Raw genomic sequence first — 24,568 nt, forward strand, 5'->3', positions numbered from 1 at the left:
TTATCAATATGCTGACGACACTCAGCTTGTGTTAAAGATGGAAGGCCAACCGGAGTCTGTACCTGACAGTTTTCACCAGTGCCTCGAGGCCATTATTGGATGGTTGCGTTCCAGTAGGTTGAGGGTGAATCCAGCAAAGACGGAGATCCTATGGCTGGGCTGACCGGGCAGTGGGGAGATCCAGTTGCCAACCCTGGATGGCGAAGTGCTACGCCCGTCTTCACTAGTAAAGAGTCTGGGAGTCCTCTTGGACCCTTCACTGACGATGCAGGCCCAGGTCTCCGCCGTTACCAAAACTGCCTTTTTTCATCTTCGGCAGGCTAGACGGCTAGCCCCCTATCTATCTAGGGACAACCTGGCTACAGTGATCCAGGCTACAGTCATCTCGAGACTGGATTACTGTAATGCCCTTTACATTGGCCTTCCTGTGTCGGTGATCCGGAAGCTCAAATTGGTGCAAAATGCAGCTGCCCGGCTCCTTGCGGGAGTCCCGATAAGATGCCACATAACACCAATCTTACGGCAGCTGCACTGGTTACCAATTGAGCACCGGATCACTTTCAAAGTGATGGTGCTTACCTTCAAGGCCTTACATGGTCCAGGGCCGATGTACCTGAGGGACCGCCTCACCCCCTACAAACCCCAGAGATCCCTCCGTTCTGAGGACCAAGACCTGCTGGAAGTCCCCAGTTTTAAGACCTTGCGTCTAACTGCAACTAGACGCAGAGCCTTTTCAGTAGTGGCGCCATCTCTGTGAAACACCTTGCCACCTGAAGTTCGTGCCTTGCGGGACTTGTTGGCCTTCCGCAGGGCATTTAAGACACACCTGTTTCAGCAGGCATTTGAGTTCTGTTGCTGATGTTTTAAAAGGTGCTTTTAGGATGTTTTAAAGATTTTTTTAAAATGATGTTTTTAAAATGTTTTTTAAATTGTTGATTTTAGCCGGTTCTTGTAAGCCGCTCCGAGCCCTAGGGGAGTGGCGGCATATAAGTTTGAAAAATAAATAAATAAATAAATAAATGTACCTAAAATGGAACCATGGCAGTTACAGTGGAATTATTATTATTATTATTATTATTATTATTATTATTATTATTATTTATCCCCCCGCCTTTTCTCTTCATAAGGAGACTCAAAGCAGCTAACATTAAATTTATTTATTTAATTATTTACTATATTTATATCCCACTTTCTCTCATTCCAAAGGAGACTCAAAGCATTACAATACAATTTAAAATATACAAATATTAAAACAGTATTAAACATCATTAGTATTAAAAACAATTCAGGTTAAATCCATAAAAAATCCACAGCAGCCTCTGGCATGATTTTGAAAATCTTGTTCTTTAAAAGCTTGCCTGAATAAAAGGATTTTACAGAACCACTAAGAAAATCTAAGAAATTCTACATTCAGCAAAGGGGAAGAAGAATCATCTCACATATACATACCATACAGCTGTGGGCAAATCTACATAGAGACCACCAAATACAGCACTTAAACACGAATCAAGGAACATGAAAGACACTGCAGACTAATTCAACCAGAGAAGTCAGCCATAGCAGAACACTTGATGAACCAACCCAGACACAGCATACTATTTCATAACACAGAAATGCTGGACCACACTGCAACTACCATGCCAGATTACACAGAGAAGCCATTGAAATCCACAAGCATGTGGACAATTTTAACAGAAAGGAGGAAACCATGAAAATGAACAAAATCTGGCTACCAGTATTTTAAAAACTCTAAAATCAGGACAGTAATTAAAGAACAACACTCAGAAAACAGGGACATTCCAGGGATGAAATAATCAGGGCCAGTTAACACCTCCCAACATTGAATCCCCCCAGGCAGGAAGCAGCCAGGCCTTGAAGCTGAAAGGCCATTCAATGCTAATAGGACAGACAAGACAGAGGTCCTCGTGGTCAGTTGCAAGGCCGAAGAGGGCATAGGGTTACAGCCTGTGTTGGACAGGGTTACACTCCCCCTGAAGATGCAGGTTCGCAGCTTGGGGGTTCTCCTGGATTCATTGTTGACCCTGGAAGCCCAGGCTTCAGCAGTGGTCAGGGGAGTTTTTGCACAATTAAAACTTGTGCATCAGCTGCGCCCGTACCTTGGGAAGTCTGACCACACTCTGGTTACATCCCATATAGATTACTGCAACACACTCTTATGTGGGGTTGCTTTTGAAGACTGTACGGAAGCTTCAATTAGTCCAATGGGCGGCAGCCACATTAATCACTGGAGCGACGTACAGGGAGCACACAACTCCCTTGTTACGCCAGCTCCACTGGCTGCCAGTCTGCTACTGAGCACAATTCAAATTGCTGGCTTTAGCCTAAAAAGCCCTAAACAGTTCTGGCCAGCTTACCTGTCCGAACATATCTTCCCTTATGAACCACCTCGAAAATTAAGATAATCTGGAGAATATTAACACCTGAGGAGATCATTACTCATTTTGCTAGTAACTTAATAGGCACAGGTGAAGCAGATATAAAAATCAGCATCATTAAAGGAGGAAGAAGTGGCTTTGGTTGCAGAAGACTGCTGCAGGAAGAGAACAGCCAAGTTTCACCTCTTCGTAAAAGCTTTCCAAGTTGGAATAGACAAGGTAGGGCTCTATAGTGAGTTTGGCTCATCTCATGACCCATTATTTAACCTGCTTTCTCACCCTCCACAGCTCTAAAGAATTGGGGAGGTAGTGCATCTGTCTACCCAAAGGCCATCCTGGTAATTCATCCTGAGGGCCAAAACTGTCTGGTTTTATACCAGAGGTATAACCATACTAAGCTTTGAGACTAGGAAGAGTTTTGCCCTGTGCAAACTAGCACTTATTAGGGCGTCTCATGGGCGAAGAGAGGGAACAGGTGGTATCAAAAAATGAAAAACGAGTATTTCATATAATATTTTGGGGGCACTTGAACTCCCTTTTTTCAGATTGTCAAAACTAGCATAATACCAAGCCATAATGTCAGGTAGATATCAGGCAATCATGCACTTAGGGAACTGCCACTATAGTCCAGAAAAATGCATGCTACAATCTTGAGAACATGAGACCACAGCTGATGTGACAGAGCAGGCATAGCAAGTTACAGCTCTCTTTGAGCAATTGTGGTTGGTTGCTTTGAGTTAGAGAGCTGTCTTTATTGTTTCTTGTACTGAAGACTATTCCCACCCCCACATACTTCTGAACATATATTCTCTTTCAAGTGTGGGGTTTTTTTTACTCTTCTTTTTTGTTCTTTTGTTAAGATCATTTCTCTCATTTAATGTCTTTCAAAGGAATTCTAAAGCTCCTCAGCCACAGAGAAAACTTTTTATGGGTTGTATTTGTGGCTGTTCCCTTCACATGCAACACACACACACACACACACAGGTACACAAAAACTGCAAAGAAGCCTATTTTCCAGAAAACTGAACTTTCTAAAATTGTGTTGCCATTAACACAGCACAGTTGGGGAAGCTCCAACTGAAGTAGTTTACTGTGTAACCCAATTAAATTTTTGTTCAGGCTTACATTTTAAGAAAAGATTAACTTCTTGATGTTTACTATGTTTAGGTGGTAGATTCAGGCAAATGGGCAGGCACACACTATCTCATCTTGAGGGTTCCTGAATGAAGATGTCAATTGCTTGTTTATTCTAGAAACATATATTAAGTGTTGTGGACATGGTGCTCCCAAGACCCATTCAACTCTATCCACAATGTAGTTCCTTCCGTACATCATAGTTAAAATGCCTTCATGGATTTTGCTGAGCAGTGGCATTGCTTTCAGTACCTTGCATTTCTCCCTACAATCACAAGAGCTAAAAGGCAGGAACTGAATAATATTGGATGTTCTATGATTTGTGGCAAATAACAGCCTCATAAATATATAAGGTCCCTGGTTTCAGAGTGGAAGTTTCCTCTGTATTTTTGACATATGGTCTGTAAAAAAAGGATAACTATTTTTGAGGGCAAAAAGCCAAAACAGTGAGCTCCTGGAGTCTTTTCAGGTACATATTTTGTGCGTGGCCAAATGGACAGAGCTCATTACTGACACCTCTGGGAGACAATTCTTCAAGCTCCTGTTTATTTTGATCTGACTTCCAATAGAGACATTGACCATTGGTTTCAAAAGATAGAATAGGACAAATTGTCAGGTGCTATTGCAGCTGACTGAAGAGCTTTAGAAGAGATGTCTTGAGGCTAGAACACTCTTTGGGCCAATGAAAGTTCATTAAGACTCTGCTGAGGTTGGCAACTTCTAGAAGTTGTTTTTCTAGTACTTTCAGATTCTTCCTGAAGTTGATATCTCCATGGGGAATCATGTTCCCTAGTATACAACTCTGTCTTGTGAATATTGTGTGGTCTGTCAATCTGTTAAATAACTCCACAATTGAGTGTATATAGTAGGCATGTGCAATCCAGAAAAAAATGGTTCAAAACTCGCTTCGAAAGTAGGAGGTGCTGGCACTTCATTTCTAAAGTCATTTCTGAATTTTGAAGGCAAAAAGTTCAAAACTTTCTGAAACTTCCGAATCTTTGTATGTACCTCGTTAATGGTGCGTGTGCATGAAGGAAAACATTAATGTTAATAGGGAAACTTGAGGGGCTTTCTCTCTGTCATTTTTGAGCTATTGTGATGAAATTTGCTACAATGGTAGAAGACATTGACCACTGTTAGCTCACCAAATTTCATAAGGTTTGACTTACCCTCAGATTTTGATGAATTTTCAAAGTTTTTATAAAAAAAATTTTTTTAATAATAACAAGAATCTGTTCCTGGTTTGAAAGCGTTATTTCCTGTTTCATTGGGTTGTCTTTACTTTGAAAGTCTTTGTTCTACTTCAGAAACTTTGTTTTTGTGGCTGAAACTCTATTGAAGTGTGGAGACTCAACAAACTAGCATGATGTAACTTGCACAAATACAAAGTTTTGGCAGTGTAATAAAGTTTTGCCATGTTTTTATGATGGAAACAATTAGGAAATGACATTTATCAACCAGGAACAGAAATCATATCACACCATCAAACCATTCCTGACACATGAACATCAGCCTCTGAATAAGGAAAATCTGTTCCTGGTTTGAAAGTGTTATTTCCTGTTTGATGGGTTTCCTGGGGCTGAGAGTGTGTGACTTGCCCAAGATCACCCAGTGGGCTTCCATGGTTGAGTGAGGAATCAAGCCACAATAGTAGTCCAACTCTCAAACCTCTCCCTTCCTCCCTCCCTCTCTAAACTTCTCATACCTTCCAAGAATGTACATATGAAAGTTTGCACAAGATGGTCAATGTTATTAATAAGGAAAGAGTGAGGACAGAAGGGGGAATGTTAAGAGCAGAAAGGAACTGGGACATCTGGAAATTGTAGTTTTAAAGCAGGCATACTCCGTTACCATTACTATTGGGGAAACATCTGCTCCAGCCCAATGCTTTTTGGGGAATGTAGTTTAGTGCAGGCACGTGACTTCTCGCTTCCCATTAAATACATGGGGAAAATTCAGAGGCTCCATTCTCCCACATTTCTAAAGCTATTGGGGTGAAATTTGCTACAATGGCAGAACATTTTATCACTCTTTGCCTATCAAGTTTCATAATGTTTCACCCATCCACTGATTTTTTGGGAATTTTCAAAGGTTTTTTAAACAACATTTTTTAAAAAGGCTACAAGAATGATGCCCCACCTCTCTCTGTCTCTTCTGTCAGCCCTGATTGGCTCAGAGGCATGACAACATGTTTGGCTTCACCTCTCAGCGAGGCTTGGTCACAGCTACATCTGAGACATAAGAAACAGAGGTACCTTTTGATTCAAATTCTTAATATTGGGAAGGCAGTGAGCAGGTTTTTTGGAACTTGCTTCAAAAATGCTTTAGATCCGATTTAGATACGAATTTAACGAGTATACGAACAATTCGGCCAAGTCATAGATGGATTTTTGAAAAGGTGTTTTTAAGCTGGTTTGGTATTTTCTTATGGGGGGGGGGGGGTATTTCTCCATATGTTCTGTATACAGAAGGCCCCAAGTTCAGTCCTGGGCACCTTCAGTTAATGCTTCTTGTACAATAGAATGCTTATGTGTTTCATTAGTGTGGCACAAAGTCTAAAATTGCTCATGTTATTATCAGTGGTCATGACTATGAAGATAAAATGAACTTAATTTTCTGTGCAAAGTGGTTCACCATTTACTGGGTAGATCAGGGTCTAGTCACAGCTGTAATCCCTGTTTTGAAGCACCCTCAAGGCTGCAATATTTACTCTCTCCCCAAAATAAGAAAGGTGGCAGTTTCACCATGAAATCTTTTAGTATAACACATTGTCATCAACCATGGTAATTCCCCCTCAATGAATAAAAAAACAGACTGACATCAAAACCATAAGTGATCACAGTTTGTTGAAAAGATGTCCACTACCCTGGATGTTATTGCCCAGACATTGGGGGTGGGGGGAGGCTATTAGTACAGTTTTCAAGATTGGCTTGAGATGCCAGGACATACATATACTGTAGTATTTGCTCTGAAATGGTCCACAGTCAAGATATTTCAGTCTGTCTTATCATCAAAACCCAGAATGAGCTATTTTAATAGAAAGAAACATGGCCAAAAAAGGGAAGGGATGACACAGAGCAATAAGAGCAATGATGAAATCCTGCTGGTAGTTATTGAGATAGGGACAATCGATCCTCTCAGGAGCATTGATGTTGTCATGCAGCCATGTCTGTCTGTCTGTCTGGTGTGCGGAAAAAGATGAGACAACTTTATCCAGCATGATCACTGAACAATGGAAATCAATTTCATAAATCGCTCTATTGTAGGGGGAAAAGACAAAAACACAAGCTTACTCTTGTAATACATATCAAAAGGAAACTACAATTAGATAAAAACTCATGAACAAAGAAAGAAGGGCAATGTTTAGGATTCTCATTTTCTGAAATGCCCTGTAACTGAATAGATTTGAGAAAAACTGAAGTTGGAAGATAATGGGAATTAAATAAACTGGGTCAACTGGTGTAGAAGAAAGTGAAAAATTCCATAGCCACCATTCAGGCAGAGTGCATCATAAATTGCTATAGATACAAAGGATTCCTATGATTTTATTTCAATGAATATTGATAGAGTACAGATAATGATGCCCAGAATGTAGTAACAGGTTTCTGAAAACTTTTTTAAAAAATACATCTAATCTTTTTTGTGGTATAAGATCCAAGAGGAAAAAAATGGATAGGTATGGCTTATTCAAAGCACTCATATACTGTAATTATATCAAGAATAAAATGGGAAAGAAAGCAAAGTCCAATACCAGAATGTGGAAAAGTAACCTTTCTGGAACATAATTTTAGAGATCACCATGCTGGCTAAGGGACAAATAATTCAAACAGTAACTTTCATTAATATTATGAGCAATCACATGCCAGTTAACTAATTGAATTGGGAACAGCGATAAGCAAAGTGTTGTGAAATACCTAGCTGCTCCATGTTTTTGAATTGGAAACTAAGGAGATTAAGCCCATTCTGAAATAGAAAGGATCCAAAAATATGAAACAGCAATGAAAATGCCAATCTTTCTCTGATATGTGTTGAATGTACAGTGTTACCTTTCAGTGAGATGAAAATATTTGTTGAAAAAAATCCCACAGTTTAGTAACTACAAAAGTTAATTATCTGAATCCACACAGAAGAGTTACTTCTGAGACTCACTGAAAATGTTCTTATCTATTAATTCTGCTTAAAAAAACCCTGTACCATTTCTTTGGATCTTCCAGACACTTTCATTTTAAACAGATGCAGTTTCTTTCTAATCATCAGATTTGTTATCTCTAGCATAAGGTTTTAAAGAACTGAAGCTAAACTTCTGAAATCCTAGCTGAAACCATACTCTCCTCTCCCCACTCTCTTCCCAAATCCTCGAAGTGCAAGATCCACTTCATTCTAGGAAGGGGCACCAACATATTTATAATCAGGGAAGTATGGAAAGTGCATCACATTAGCAAATGTTATGTTATCTTTCTCTATTTGACCTTTATCTCTGTATTTTATACTATTTTATAATTTAGAAATGTGAGATGGGTTTCTTATATAGTTAGAGAAATGATAGGATATATCTATAACAGAATACAGTAAAAGAATGGGAACTCTTGCCACCTGTATCAAAATTCACTTTTCCCATGGCCAATATAAAAATGCTTTATTGTTGATCAACTATACCTTATCTATCTACAAAAGTCTTCTGTTTTTCATTGTCGCATAGGATTCCCATGACACACTTACATTCAGGCCAAAAGTGGACTTCCAATGCAAAGCAATCTCAAATTTAGCTGCAGCTAATAAAACACTTATTAGAGTTTTGTCTTTCAAGGTGACATTCACTACTTCAAAAATGAATCACAATATCAGTGTGCCCCCTAAGATATATGGATTATCTTGTCATCTGAGATATGATTTCAATAACCTGCTCCTAGAATACAAATAATGCTGGACATTAGAGTCACACATGAGATAGAGAAATAAACTGTCATCAGCTCTTTCAGCACCTAAGTGACATCCTTATTCAAACATTGTTAGAGGAAAGTGAAGCAATAAAAATGCTTTCCATTAATTTGGTTTGTGTCCAATAACCCTATTTCTAGTGTCTCAGACTTGTTTGGAACATTTCCAGTTTCTGCAGACCTTTGGGGTATATTTTTGGCTACATTTCTGGAGATCTGATGAAAGAATAAGCAAAAGTATTTTATCCAGATGTGTAGAGCAATTCTAGTCATGCTTTATTCAGAAATATATCTTTTAATTGTGTTTTAAATGCGTTTTAAAACGTTTTAACATTTTGCTTTTTTAACAAATTCTTTTAAATTGGTTTTCAGCTTTTGTGAAATAAGAAATTAAGCCAGAATTTGTTTTAATATTTTGAAACCCTCAGGGTTCTTTGTTGGGGAAAAGATCCAATATATATGTCTTCATAACAATGATCAAATAAATGCATCCCCACTGTTCTTTGTAATACATGCTTCCAGGTAAAGGTGTCAAGGATTTTAGCTGTAATGTTACTTTCCTGATGGATTTGAACCCTTGGCAATTTGTCCCATTACTAATGATAAAATCCCCTATAAGTTACTGTTTACCATTTCAAATTTTTCAGTATCAATCACTCTAATACCTTACTATTGACTACATTAGGTAGGGCAGATGGGTATGCCAAAGTATCTGGAGGAATACAGGTTCCTCAGCCCTGACACAGGTTATGTGAAACCCCTCTGAGAAATTTTACTTCTCTTATCAAAATCTGTTTTTCTTTCCTGAAAATATCTAGGGTGTTCTTTTGAAAAGCAGCAGCCTCCAAGTACACCTTGTAATTTAGCTTTAGGCAGAATACAGTGGGAGTCTCAAGTCTTATCAACTTTGTTAGTGGTATCTAGAGAATTCCTTTAGCAACTTCACACTCCCTGTGGTGCTTCCATTGTTGATGAAAGGCAGATGGCAGGTACCACACTCTTTGATGAATAACTTGCATTTTGTTTTCTATGAATGCCTGAAAGGGATTTGCAGAAAACCCCTGAGAGATGTTGTTCATCTTCATCAAAACTTTGTTTCTTTCTAATTTATGCACACATTTCATCTCAGCAGAAACCTGTAAAGTTACCTTGCAACATTTTGGATGAGATTTGATGCCAGTCTAATTTCTCAATGCTATGAAATGTTCCTCAAACAGAAAGGGAAAGCAAATTTGACCTGTTCTCAGATCTCAAGGTGCACTTTGAAATGACCACCATCAAGCTTTGTTCTTTGCAAAGTTCTGCTGTTGATGGTGCATACTTTGTCAATGTAGCCTAACAAATAAATGGGTGCTACACCAAGTGATGGAAAAGTTTGCCATTTGCAGTCTTTGTGAATTGAAGTTTATTTCCAACAGTAAACGTATTGACTGGAGTTACATTTTTTTAAAGACTGGTTTCCAGCTTTTTCAAAACATTTTGTTTGGAGTGGATAATAATGGATAGAATTTAAACTAAGTTTGTTAGAGCTAAAAGGAAAGGTAAATTTGACAGAACTACTGAAGTTCCTTAATTAGATGAATATGACTTCATTAGAGTCAGATTTTGTTTTTTTGTTTTACAGTGTTTTCAACCAATTCAAAAATTCCCTTTAGTCATGTGAATAGTACTCTCAATTATTTCCTTATGCTCAAATGGAGCTTTTCCCTCCTTCCCCCCTTTTTCTCTGACTGAAGTCATTTGCTAGAATATTCATGAGAAGAGAACAGACACAGGAAAAAGATATCAAAAAGTTAGGGGGAAAATAATTAGAAGCAACAGTGAGATTTAACACAAATCCTGTTTTAAAAGTAATAGCTATTCATATTTATTTCTATTCACTTTTAAAATTTCCCATTTTTGACTCAAGATGACATAATAAAAATCCAGCCTGATTTTGAGATCTTTGAAAAGTTTTTTTTAGACTGAAACTCCCAAATCCCCTTAGTCATTATGGCCAGCTTTTATGGCTGGCGGATTATAGATTTTACTGTTAAAAAAGGGAGGACATTTCATCCAAGCTCTGATTTTAGTACTTTGTATTGTTTTGTGCATAGATTTCAGAAAAGGAACACCTCTGAGTATTTCTTGTCTAAGAAAACCCTATGAAATCCATGAGGTCACTATAACTGAAAATGTGACTTGACAATACACACAGAGAAAGGTCATTCTATATCTAGCCTTCTCTCTTTCTCTCTTTTTCCTCAATATTTTGAATGGTGAGAAAAAACTTGATAGTAAAAGGGAATATACTGAGCTGTGATCCTATCCCTCTGCAACTAAGACTCTAATTGACCTTAAGGAAGGAGATACAGGAAAGTTTTATTCTCCAAGAGCTTCTTTGGGGTTGGTAAACAATGATTTGGCAGTATATAACATGGAATTTCTTGCCTGGGTTTTAGTCATGCTTGCCTCATATTCTATAACTTACTGTATATGCTCATTTTTTTGTATATGCTCATTTATAAGTCTAGATGTTTTAATGATAAATTGACCCAAAAAACAGGGTTGATTAATCCATGATACAATACTTTACTTTAACTCTTATTTTAAAAAAAAGAACCATCTCTGAGTGAGTAGAGTAGAAAAAGGTGAGAGCTTAGTCTGGCCTAGAAGAACCTAAAAGAAGCACCAAGCTCCTCTACTCTCTCTGCCGTGGTGCTGCTTCTGGCATTTTTTAATGTCTGGAGGGAATATAGCCAATGGGCAACTGGTCCCCTCTCCATGTAACTCTTGACTTATCAAAACAAAATTTATAATTTTGTCAAAACATGAGTCAAAAGAAAATTTATAATTTTGGCTCCAATACCTGCCCGATGCATGAGGTTGACTTATATATTGATAAGTAATGCATTTTTATGGTGGACTGAAGAGTTTAAGTGATGTTCTCTTCAGTTGTGTTCCCTTCAGTTGTTTTCCTCTTCAGTTTTTGTCCCCTTTTACAATTTGTTTTTATTGCAATGCATTTTGTGCTTTGAAACTGTTCTAAGTCACAGTGCACTATCCCAGCAAGTTTTAAAATACATCATCTTGTTTAAAATAGTTGTATTTACTCCTTAGCATCTCCAAACAGATCTGAGAAAGGCCCCTGCCTAAAAAGCAATCAACAAAAACATACTATAAGCTGAATCAGCCATGGACCAATTCCAGATAAGATCCCTATATAATTAATTTTTGTGCTTGCACTACTTCTCAATGCACATCTAATCCATTTTTACAAAATATCATTGTTGTTGTCATCATTGTTGTGTGTTTTTAACTAATTTCTGACTTATTGTGACCCTAAGACTCCATCACAGGGTTTTGTTATCAAGCCTTGTCTTTGATTCTCTCTGGGAACCAGCAGCTGTCCTAGGTTTTTTCACTATGTACGCAAACCTAGGGCCATGCACCCCCCCCAAAAAAATTATGCCCCCCAACTTACTGGCGGCGGCAGCGCGCTCTCCAGCTGCGGAACTCCAGGAAGTCCTTGCTATTCTCGCGATATTTCGTGAGATCTCGCAGAAATCTCGTGAAATCTTGTGAAAATAGCAAGGACTTCCTTGTTCCGTGGCAAGTGACCCAATGGTTGCCGCCGCTGCCAAGAGAGCACCCAGCAAGGGCTGCGCCCAAAGCGGCGGCTTCAAGGGCTTCCATTATGAACAGGCCCTGCTGGGAGCTTTCTACACAATTGTATAAAATCTAAATTATGGCAGTGTAGACTAAGATAATACAGTTCAAATCAGATCATGTGGATTTTCTGTTTTGATAACCTGGATTATCTGGCAGTGTAGAAGAGGCCTTAGGCTGAGGGAGTGTGACTTGTCTAAACTCATGCAGTAACTTTCCATTCCTCATTTAAATAATTTTTATTGAGATTTTGCAGATACATAAAAGTGAACCAGGGGTAGGAAGCTAAGGGAAAGGATCGTGAGGAAAGGTTTGGGGGAGGGGAAGTAGGATATTACGAGAGGAACAGGTGGGGGGAGGGGGGGTCAGGGAGAGAGGGTGGGGATGAATTTGAGAGGGGAGGGTGGAAGGGCCAAGGAAAGAAAGTTGCCTAAAGTTTGGGGGTGGGGGGGTCAGTAGGGTGACTTCCGTTCTTCTCTTCCAATATGGATTCTTCTATCTTCAATCATTTTCTTTTTTAAGGTAATCATCAAAATCTTCCCAATTTGTTTTTTTCATGGCCTTGCCGGAATTACTCTTCATCCAAAAGGTTAAATTGTAGGGTTGTCCGATCGATGGAAAAATTGTTTCAATTCTCGTTTCTAAAGTAGGGGGTGCCGGCTCTTCGATGTAGAAATTATTTCTAAATGTTTCACCCAAAATTTTTGGATATTTACGAAAATTCGTAATGTTTCTAAAATGTTTCTAAAATGGCGGACGCGTATGCGCAATCGCCAAAAAACAGGAAACTGGGGGGGGACTTTTCTGGGGGTCTCCCGCCCTCATTTCTTGAGCTATTCTCATCAAATTTGGTACAGTGGGAGAACACATTCCACACTCTTTGCAGAATGTTTCCTGTCTCCTATGATTTTTGGCGAATTTTTATAACCTTTTATAATATACTATTTTTTTATATTTTAAGAAACCTGTTCCTGGTTTGAAAGTCTTATTTCCTGTTCAATTGGGTTCTTATCACTGTAAAAGGCCCTCTTCTACTTGTGTAGACTTTGGATTAGAAATGCAGCACACGCCAAGCAATGCCTTGACAGGATTGGCAACGTCCTTTGGAAACTATAAATTGCCTTTGAACCTTTTGATCAATGGTGCCATTGGCTGACCTTGTGATTGCAAAAATGAAACTCTGGCTGAGGACTTTGGATTAGAAATGCAGCACACGCCAAGCAATGCCTTGGCAGGAGTGCCCATGTCCTTTGGAAACTATAAATTGCTGTGGACCCTCTATTGAATCAAATCAATGTCTGACTTTGTGATTGCAGAAATAATACTCAGCCCAAGGCTTGGGAATAGAAATGGAGCGTGAGGGAAGCAATGCCTTGGCGGGTGCCCCACGCTAGCCCCCACCTTTTTTTAGCCATCGTGGAAGACTCTGATTGGCAGGGAGCGGGAGCCATGTTAGGCTGCGCTAGGCTCCCGTTCATGTTAGGTTGCAGAAACAAAAAAAATAAAAATAATAATATTTTAAAAATATTATAAAAAAAAAGTTTGGAGGAAAAAAATTAACGAAAATTTTAAGACACAATTACAGAATGGGCCAACGATGGATCGTGTTACATTGCCAGTAGCGCCCAGGGAAAACGTTTCAATACTCGTGTCAAAAAACGGGAACAATACAAAATAATTACGGTAGGGGAATTTTTACGACAATATGGACAACCCTATTAAATTGTCCATATCTCTTATTTCTATAATTTTATTTATCCATTGGTCTATAGTGGGGGTTTCTTCAGATTTCCAATTTTTCGCCAAAAGTATCCTCGCTGCCGTTATAAAATAAGTAAAAAGTTTATCTTTGTTTGTCTCCATTTTAACTTCAGAGTCATACAACCCTAACAGGAGAAGTTCTGGTTTAAAAATCATATTTAGTTTAAGGATCTTATTACATTCTAAATGTATTATTTTCCAAAACTTTCATTTTTTTTACAGCTCCACCACATGTGTAGGTAGGAGCCCACTTGATCTTTACATTTCCAACATCTATTACTAACATTTTTATACATTAAACTCAATTATTTTGGTGTTAGGTACCACCTATGTACTATTTTTAACCAATTCTCCTTTAAGTTTGAGGCATATGTGTATCTATTTTTTTTCCTCCAAATTGATTCCCATTCTTCTATATTTATTGGCCTCCCTATGTTTTTAGCCCATTGTATCATTGAATTAGTGACTTCCTCTCTTTTGGTAACCCAATCTAATAATTTTTTATAGAGAATAGTTATATTTTCCCCCCTCACTTGCAGGAATTTATCCCAAAAACCACTTTCCTGGTTGAACCCCACTAGTCTATCTTTTTTTAAAAAAATTCATTAATTTGAATATATTGGAACCACTAGACGTTTTTATAATTATTTTGTATTTCTTCCATACTTTTTACAAAGGGCTCTCCATCTCTATTATTCAATCCACCCAAAATTTCCTTGTATGTTGGCCAGGTTGTCCAGTAACTTTCCATTCCTAAATGGGGATTTGAACATGGTCTCTGGAGTTATATTCTAACACTCAAACCATTACACCATACTGACTATTTAAAACAACAGTACCAGCAAGGACATGATAAAATGTTACCACTTGCTGATTGCACTCTAGGGTTGAGGTGACCCGCCCCCCCCCCCCCCCCCCACACACACACATTAAAAAATCAGTGCCACTGTTTGAGACAGACCAAGGGCATCCTGCGCCAAATTTCCCAAATCCAGATATTAGCCTATTTGATTCAACTACACTCATCTTTGTTACATCCACATGCCATAGTTGTCATGTCAGAGACTGGAAAAGTTACTGGTCATAGTGGCTGGAAGATTCCTGGGACTGTAATCCAAAGGTGTAATTTCCCCATCTTCTGCATAGTTCTATATTTTCACAAGTATTCACAATCATGGCTTTTCCTGTTCTGTTCTTGGCACCTTTCACTTGGATGTAACAACCTTCAAAGATCAAAGGTATATATTTGTTCAGAGATGATTTTTTTTAAAAAAAATCTTATGAGGTTAAGCTCCCAATTTCTGTTTCTTACTGTATGAATGACACTAGGATCAGTCAGAAAATGAACTTGGTCAGCATCTTGGATGAAGGTATGGCATTGATTAATACAATAAGATTTTTTTTTCTTCAAGCACATTCTGCGGGTGCCAAAGACTTTTTTTCTTTTGCAGCTGCTTCATTTTGACCTGGGGTTTTCATTCAGTAACCACAATGAAGCGCAGGACATTTTTACTGAGCTTTTGAGATAATTTGGAACCTGTAAACCTGTAAAAATGTGTGAGCTTCATTTGTGGTTACTATCAATCCTGCTTCACCTGCATTGATATCCCTCCCTGCCAATTAAAATAAATTACTGGGATTCTTGGAATATCTTTGTACTTCATGTTTATATTTTCTTTCATGCTCAATGACAAATTTTCAGAGTTTGCAAAATTATTTATAAAAAGTAATCACATCCACATTTTAAAATGTGTTATCCTATTTGTTGTTTGGAACTAATCTGGCCCCATGTTCATATAGTAGGGAGCTGTGGCATGGGGTCACCTTCGTTGGCATCAAAAAGAGGGAGAGGGAGGCAGGGAGCATTCTCTTTGGATTTAACCCTCAGTCCACTTATCCACCTTTAGTGTGGTGTAATTTGGTAAGCAGTGTAGATCATTGCTGGTCACCATTGGACCTGAGACAGATCCCCCCCCTTTTTATGCATCTTTCTTTCTTTCCCACTATATGGTGCATCTAGGAGATCTGCAGCTTGTCTGCTCCAGTCCTAAACCCCAAAGTGAGCCAGAAGTCACTATTAGATGTGCAAACAATGTCCAGGGAAATTCAGTTCTTAAAGCACAGGAAACCAGGTTGAACTAGTTTAGCTCTTTGTTGAGTTGGGAGATTATCTGGATTTTCCCCCAAGCTCTGGAGCAGCACAGCACTTGGGGCAGATTGTGGACAGCAGACTGGGTCCAATATGAACCAATTTGCTGCCCACATGGGCCAGCTTGATCCCCCTTCCTTCTCTCTGGTTGTGTAGGGAAAGGCCAGGATTTCTGTGGCACTCTGCTACAGTGACAGGGTTGACAGGAAATGCAGGGGTGACATCCCAGCTAAAGTGAATCAGTTTCAGCCTGGCTATATTGGATGGATTCCTCCTCACTGCTGCAACTCAGGACAGAGCATCGAAACACTTCTGCAGCCAGCCTGGATTATTTCTGCTCTGAACTGGTGCTGGATTTTTATCACAGCTGTAAATGAGCCTTTGGACTATTGACTTTTGGTGGTATCAACAATAGGCAGTCATGAAGCAGGTAGTGCTAGTGGAGAAAGCGGGATTTTCAGTGAATACCCTTGGCACCTTTTTGGTAAAGAGGAGATATCAGAAACTGTCCCTTAAGGTCATGGGAATGAGGAGGTGGGGAAAGAGACTACATTTAGGGCTAGGCTGGTGGTAGTGAACTCATTGTAAGTCATGGGACCTCAAGGAAGAGATTCCTAATAATAATAATAATAATAATAATAATAATAATAATAATAACAATAATAACAACAACAACAACAACAACAACACTTCCCAAGTGTCTAGGACTATGTGATGTATTTTTGGATGATGCGAGCAGATCCCAGTAGGGTGGCCTTTTGCAGTTGGCAGATCATAATTTTGTCAATGTCTATTGTTTCCAAATGCTGGCTGAGATCTTTTGGGACGGCACCCAGTGTGCCCATCACCACCGGAACCACCTGCACTGGTTTCTGCCAGATTTTGTGAAACGAAATCCAGCATATCTATCTTGTTTGCTGTGTCATATTAAAATAATAATAATAATAATAATAATAATAATAATAATAATAATAATAAACTTCTTCAAGTGCAAAAGACAAAGAGTGAATACTGTAAAAACACAATCCAGAGCAGAAGAGAAAACTAGTGAAAGAAGGCTCTCCATGGGCAGTTCCTGGGAAAAATCGAGAGCCAAATTGACAAAGAAAAACATGGTTGTGGCTCACAAATGGAACTTTGAAAAAGGAGATGGAGGGCCTGATTCTGGCAGCCCAAGAACAAACCATTAGAACCAATGCCATCAAAGCCAAAATTGAAAAGTCGACGACAGATCCCAAATGTTGACTCTGCAAGGAAGCAGATGAAACAATAGATCACATCCTCAGCTGCTGCAAGAAGATTGCACAGACAGACTACAAGCAGAGGCATAACACCATTGCTCAGATGATTCATTGGAACTTGTGCCACAAATACCATCTGCCTGTGACAAAGAACTGGTGGGATCACAAGCCAGAAAAAGTTACAGAGAATGAACATGTCAAGCTACTCTGGGACTTCCAAATTCAGACAGAGTGTTGGAGCACAATACTCCTGACTTCACAATCATGTTAAAAAACAAAGTATAGATTGTCGATGTGGCAATCCCAGGAGACAGCAGGATTGAGGAGAAACAACTAGAAAAGCTGGCACGATATGAGGATTTAAAAATCGAATTGCAAAGCCTGTGGCACAAGCCAGTCAAGGTGGTCCCAGTGGTGATCGGCACACTGGGTGCAGTGCCTAAAGACCTTGGCCTGCACTTGAACACAATCGGCGCTGACAAAATTACCACCTGCCAGCTGCAGTAAGGCCACCTTACTGGGATCTGCACGCATTATTCGCCGATACATCACACAGTCCTAGACACTTGGGAAGTGTCCGACGTGTGATCCAGTACAACAGCCAGCAGAGTGTCTGCTGTGGACTCATCTTGTTGTGTTTCAAATAATAATTAATAACTTTATTTTTATATCCCGCCCCATCTTCCCAAGGGGACTTGGGTCGGCTCATATGGGGCCAAGCCCAACCACATACAATAAATTACAACAATATAAAATGCACAGTATAAAATACCACAATATAAAATATAGAACAATCACAGTAAATCAGCAATACAACTTCAACAGAGTAAAAGTATGGCCATTAAAAGAGGTGATATCATGGTGAATCAGTCCATGATCTTGGAGAGGATGGAAAAATTATAGTTGTACAATGGTTTAGAAGAGCTAATCACAACCGTTCATGATAAGGTGCAGAGAACTATGACATAGGAACAGGTGGGGACTCAATTCACTGTTCACCTCAGTCAAAGGTAGCTTGAAAAAAACAAGTTTTCAAGGCTTTTCTAAAGGACATCAATGTAGGGGCTAATCTGATTTATCTCGGGAGAGAGTTTCCAAAGCCAGGGGACCATGACCGAAAATGCCCTCTCTCTTGTGCCCACCAATCAGGTTTGAGACGAGGGTGGAAGCGAGAGAACAGTCTCCCTGGTAGATTGCAGAGTTCGTGCAGGTTTGTAGTAGGAGATGCGATCGCAAAGATCGACTGGACCTGAGCCATTTAGGACTTTATAGGTTTGCCTTGGGTTTGCCTTCCAGTGTAGGACTTGATGAACAGCAATCCAGGTGAAAGGGCTGTCCTCAGGGATTGAGTGCTTTCCCCATCAAAGTGTTTCTGTACTCAGGCCTTTGTATATAATGTCATATAAAATTTGACACAATCCTTAGTTGGCTTTGATTCACTTTTAAATTAATGTGACTTCATCTGAATTCTCCCTTCATTTTTCTTAGATAGCTTTCTATATTTACCACCATTCCATTATGGTTTAAAATCAGAAAGCCCATTCTTGCCGACTTCAACCACTTCATCTTGAGTTTACCCTTCTGGTGTTTATTAATAGCTTTGTCCTGGTCAAAAATACTGACATCTGCAGTTTTTATTTTGGCTTCTATTATTAACACATTAGCTTGACACACAATTACTCTCCAGGGATTTATCTGTATTGCAGCCATACATTTTTGCTTTATCTAAGGATGGATGGGCAAATCAGTCTACTTTCAATCAGAGTCGCTTCTGCATGTTTTCGACTATAAGCCTGTTTCATCATGTTCCAAAATATCTTCATGAATATAAATATAAATATGTTGTTTTTTATTTAAAAATATATGTCAAAAATAGCATTTAGAGACTCATTTTCTTTCAGAGTTCATATTCCTAAAATGTATGTTTTTCAATTATTATCTTATTTTTTTATAGTCGTTTTTATTGAATTTAAAATTTTCCATACAATAATTGCTTTTGTCACATAGCAGATATTTATCATACAATACTTGCATCATTCTTTTATATCTACTGTTGATTAATATCTACTACATCATTAACCTTTGTCTATCTATATTTCTTCACCACTGTGTATCCCCCCCCCTCCCTCCCCGAGCCATTTCTTATGTATTGTCTAACCAAAATCTCATTTCTTCCTGAGGCGGTAGCCCTCCATCCCTTTTTTGGAGTCCTTTCTCAATAAATTTCCCCCATACATCCTCAAAATCATTTTTTTTTCCATATCCCTCTTTTAACTTTTAATTTACATGTTAGCTTATCATTTATTGCCAATTTCCATACTTCCTTGTACCATTCTTCAATCTGTACATCTATTACTTTTCTCCAGTTCCTTGCTATAAGCAGTCTTGCTACTGTCAATAAATTTGTTATTGCTTCTTTTTCTTTTTTATCTATCTTATTATTATTATATATTGATAATAATGCAATACCAGGGTTTCTTTCCAATTTGATGTTCATTATATCCTCTATCTCTTTAAATATTTTGTACCAAAATTTCCTAACATATTTACAATGCCACCACATATGTATATATGTTCCCACTTCCTGACAGCCTCTCCAGCAATTTTTTGGATGGTTTTTATTAATATTTGACATTTTTAATGGCATTAAATACCATTTCCAAATTATCTTATAATAATTTTCTTTAACTCTTATTGATAAATTTTTCAAGTGCCTTTGTTTCCACAATTGCGACCATTCCATTTCATTTATTTTCAATTATTATCTTAATAATAACAATAACAACAACAAAACAACAATAATAAATCTGTATTTATATCCCGCTTTTCTCCCTAAACAGGACCCAAAGCCGCTTACAACATTATATAAAAGGCAATGCAAAACAATATACATACTTAAGCCTAAAACTGCTTCAGAGCACTGAGGAAGAATAAAAACTGGTTAAATAACTTCCTTTATTTATATTACTCCATGAGGTTTCAGTAGAATCATTTCATCATTAAATCTGTTCTAGTCCTCAAGCTCCTGCAGTTCTGTCTTTTTCTAGGGAAACAGCATAGCATTATGGAAAATTCAGCTATGGTGAGGCATGTATTATATATACTTAGGCAAGTTAGATAAGGACAGGTATGGCGAATTATGATGACTGAAAACCAGTTCAAGGGATTTCAAACAACAACTGGTATTTCATTAGTAAAATGTGCATGCAGAAATGCTATGATATATGTAAATCGAATTATAGCCATAGTACACCAGACATATTCGGTTGAGAAAGAAGCTGAGTAATACATACAGCAACCTAGTACATTGTGGCTGTGCATTGCAGTTGTTAACTGCAATGTATTGAGCTACCAACACATAGTGCAGACTGTGTACCACAACCGTACCCACCCACAATAAAGTTCCAATGTTGCATGGTGTTTGCAAATTGCTAGTGCAACCTATCTTCACATGCAAATATTTATTTTATGCTGATCGGATTTTGACTTCGGCTAAAGAATTGAGGATTGCAAGACTAGTGAATACATGGTTCCATTCTTTCCTCACCTCAAAGAGTTTGGAAGACTTTTCCTAAATTTGTTCTAGGTTTAAAAAATAGGCTTGCCAGTCAATCAGCCCTTTTCTTTTCTCTCCTTCCATGCAGTTTCACAAAACTCAATCCATTTTGCATTGTTCTTTGTTTGTTTGTTTGTTTATTTATTTACTATATTTATACCCCGCTCTTCTCACCCTGAAGGGGACTCAGAGCGGCTTACAGATTATGACAACATGTAATGCCATGTTGTAGATACAGATACACAAATATAACATTTCAAATTATAAAACAGATTGAAACATATAGATACAATAAAACAAATCATCCTATCTCCCTGATAACCTGTCAGGGAAAATGCTTCACCCTGGGCTGTGTGTATTTTAAAGATAGTAGTGCTGGGTAGAATTGAGCCAAAGTCAGAGCCAGTTCATTTTTAATTTCATATTAATTCACAGAATCCATCAGGTCACACCAACTCATATCCTAGGATGGGCCAAAAGCTTGGCCCCACATCCAGGTCTTCAACTGCTTTCTAAAAGACATGAGTGAGGGTGCATCCCTAATCTCCCTTGGCAAGGAGTTCCACAGCCATGGAGCCACCACTGAAAAAGCCCTGTCTCTCATCCCCGCCAACCACACCTGTGATGACGGTGGGACCAAGAGCAGGGCCTCACTCGAAGATCTTAATCTGTGAGATGGCCCATAGGGGGAGATACGTTCTGAGAGGTAAGTTCAGCCAGAGCCATTTAAGGTTTTGTAGGCCAAAGCCAGCACTTTGAATTGTGCCCGGAAGCTAACAGGCAGCCAGTGGAGCTGCTTCAACAGAGGATAGGAAGCTCCCTGAATGGCTCTCCAGTTAGTAACCTGGCTGTGGAACACTGGACTAGTTCCAGCTTCCAAACAGTCTTCAAAGGCAACCCCACATAGAGTGTGTTGCAATAGTCCAAATGAGATGTAACATGGACCACCGTGGCCAAGTCAGGCTTCCCAAGGTATGAGCGCAGTTGATGCACAAGTTTGAGTTGTGCGAAGGCCCCCCTGGCCACTGCCGAAACCTGGGGTTCCAGACTCAGACTTTTGCGAAGGGTTGTTCAGTCCCAGTGCTTTGGGATGTCCTGTTCCATGTGGAAATCAAAATTAATCCAGATCTGATGCTCATCCTTGAAGAAAACTGCAGTATTGCCAGTGTGCCCCTAGAAGAAGTCACAAAGAGTTGGAGACGACTAAACAACTGAGCAGTCCCTAGCATTGTCTATGAAACATTGGAAGGTATGCTTCTCAAGGTCAATTCTCCTGTTCCCTCAGATTATTTCAAAGACATCACCTCACAAAGAATGGTCAAAGCCACTATATTTCCCTGAGTGCCATTTCTATAAATAATTCTGCCTGTTCACCAATTCTGCAAACCTGGTTTCAGCAAGAAACATGATATTCTTCAACCCATCTTATTAGGCAGCACTGGAAGAAAATGTCAGTGTTTTTGTTTGACTCAGCAGAGGGATGAAGGAAACTTTGACCTTAATTTGCAAGGAGAACAAGAACAAGATTAAAAGAAGTGGGCTAATGGAAGAGTGCTGTTGAACTGAATGCTGAGGAGAAGGGTTAGAAATGATGTTTATGAAAAAAAATCATAAGCCGTAGAAATGTGTTTCTTTTTGTTTTTAAAAAACAAAGAATAGTTTGGCAAAACAAATGGGTGAATATTATTGAAACAAAACTGTACATCAAATTCAGATCACTGAATATTTTAGTGGCCCACTAGCATCATGATGATGATGATGATGATGATGATGATGATGATGATGATGATGATGATGATAAAAACCTTTATTTGTATTCCGCCCTATCTCCCCAAGGGGACTCAGGGTAGATTCCAACATACAATGGCAAACATTCAATGCCACCATAAACAGACAAATACTGGCATAAAATCCCAGAGAAACCCTACATATAAATATAACATTAAAACCTAGCATCAATTTAAAATCTAACATCAGTAAATTAAGCCTAACATCAATAAATTAAACTACATGTAGTCAAACAAAATTATATAAAATAAAATCCAAACAAACATCCACATGAATTTACAGCAGCCAACTAGAGTTCACAGTTTGGGTTGGTTATGTGGTCAAACGAAGACCATTGGGCTGGCGTGGACTAGGAAGGTCCAAATATGATATAGTTTTCGGCAAGGGGCCCGGTAGTGATCTCTATCTAATCTTCCTCCCCTACATACGTTAGTGAGCATAGTTAGTGAGAATAAATAGGTCTTCAGTTGTTTTTTGAAGGAGAGGAGGGAGGGGGCCAGCTTTATTTCTTTAGGGAGGGAGTTCCAGAGGTGAGGGGCAGCTACGGAGAAGGCCCTCTCCCTCATTCCCACCAGCTGTACTTGAGATGGGGGTGGGACCAAGAGCAGGGCCTCCTCCACTGACCGCAGTGCTTGGGCTGGTTTGTAAGAGGAGATGCGTTCAATCAAATAGCCTGGACCCGAGCCATGTTCACAGATCTCCTTGGCTACAATGAAAAATAGATTTTCAGGCATTAGACAAGCCACAATAAACAACCGAAAACTAGACAACTTGCAGGGTATGAAGTCCTTATTATGAATAAGTTGGTGAGTTGGGTAGTCAATTTGGGATTATATCAGAAGAGTGCCATTTATAAATAATCAGCTTTTTCTATAGAATCACAGAGAAGTGCAATTGACATTTATAGAGGTATTCAACATGAGTGGTTTTGACATAATATAATATACTGCTTTAGGATATTTCATTTCCTATGGTCCCAAAGATAGCTTTAGGACATTTTCCCACCAGCATTATAGAACTGAGCAAATACTCCAACCTGCTCTTTCAGAATTCTGGGAAATGTAGCTTAGAGAAGCCAAGGACTTCTCTAGCTGAGAATTCCAAAGGCTCCGGCCTGAATTACATTTCCCAGAATTCTGAAAGAGCAATTTGGATGATTGGCAGATTTTTTTTATTGTGTCAGAAGCAATTTGAGAACATACTGCAAGTTGCTTCTGGTGTGAGAAAATTGGCCGTCTACAGAGACGTCGCCCAGCAGGATGTGTTGCCATTCTTCTGGGAGGCTTCTCTCATGTCCCCACAAGCTAGAGCTGATAGACTGGAGCTCACCCCATCTCACGGATTTGAACCGGCATGATAGCCTTTGTTCTATAATTCTGGTGGGAAAATGTCCTTAGATAACGTTGATCTCCAAAGTCAAGTACTCCTTTATTTGGTTTGGGAAATGAGTATTACCATTGTCTATTTTTTTGAAAACATAGGTGCAGTTTCCTTTTCACTGGCTTAATTCTAAGCAACTATGGTTACAAATCTCAATATAAGCATCATTCTGATATACCAATTGAAATAGTATCCACCATTATTCCTTTTAAAAGGAAGGGAAACATTGAACTGTAAAAGTTTTGCATTGCAGAAAAATGAAAATAAAATATAGGAATGGGGATTAAGATGAACCTATCATGGGTTTTCTTGCAAGATTTGCTCAAAGGGATTTTTACTTTGCCCTTTTCTGAGGCTAAAAGAGTATAACTTAATCAAAGTTACGCAGTGGGTTTCCATACCCAAGCGGTATCTCGAGAGTTATAGTCCAACACTCAGACCGTTCTACCATGCTGACTCTCAAAGTTCTCTTGTATCTCTTGAGGTTAGATTGGAGTGAAAAGCACAGAGTTGTCAGTGTGATGTGCAGTGCTCCACAAACTTTGATGTAGGGTCTTGAACTCAGTGTAGAAAGTTCA

Source organism: Anolis carolinensis, chromosome 3 (assembly GCF_035594765.1).
Source record: "Anolis carolinensis isolate JA03-04 chromosome 3, rAnoCar3.1.pri, whole genome shotgun sequence".
NCBI classification, from domain to species: domain Eukaryota; kingdom Metazoa; phylum Chordata; class Lepidosauria; order Squamata; family Dactyloidae; genus Anolis; species Anolis carolinensis.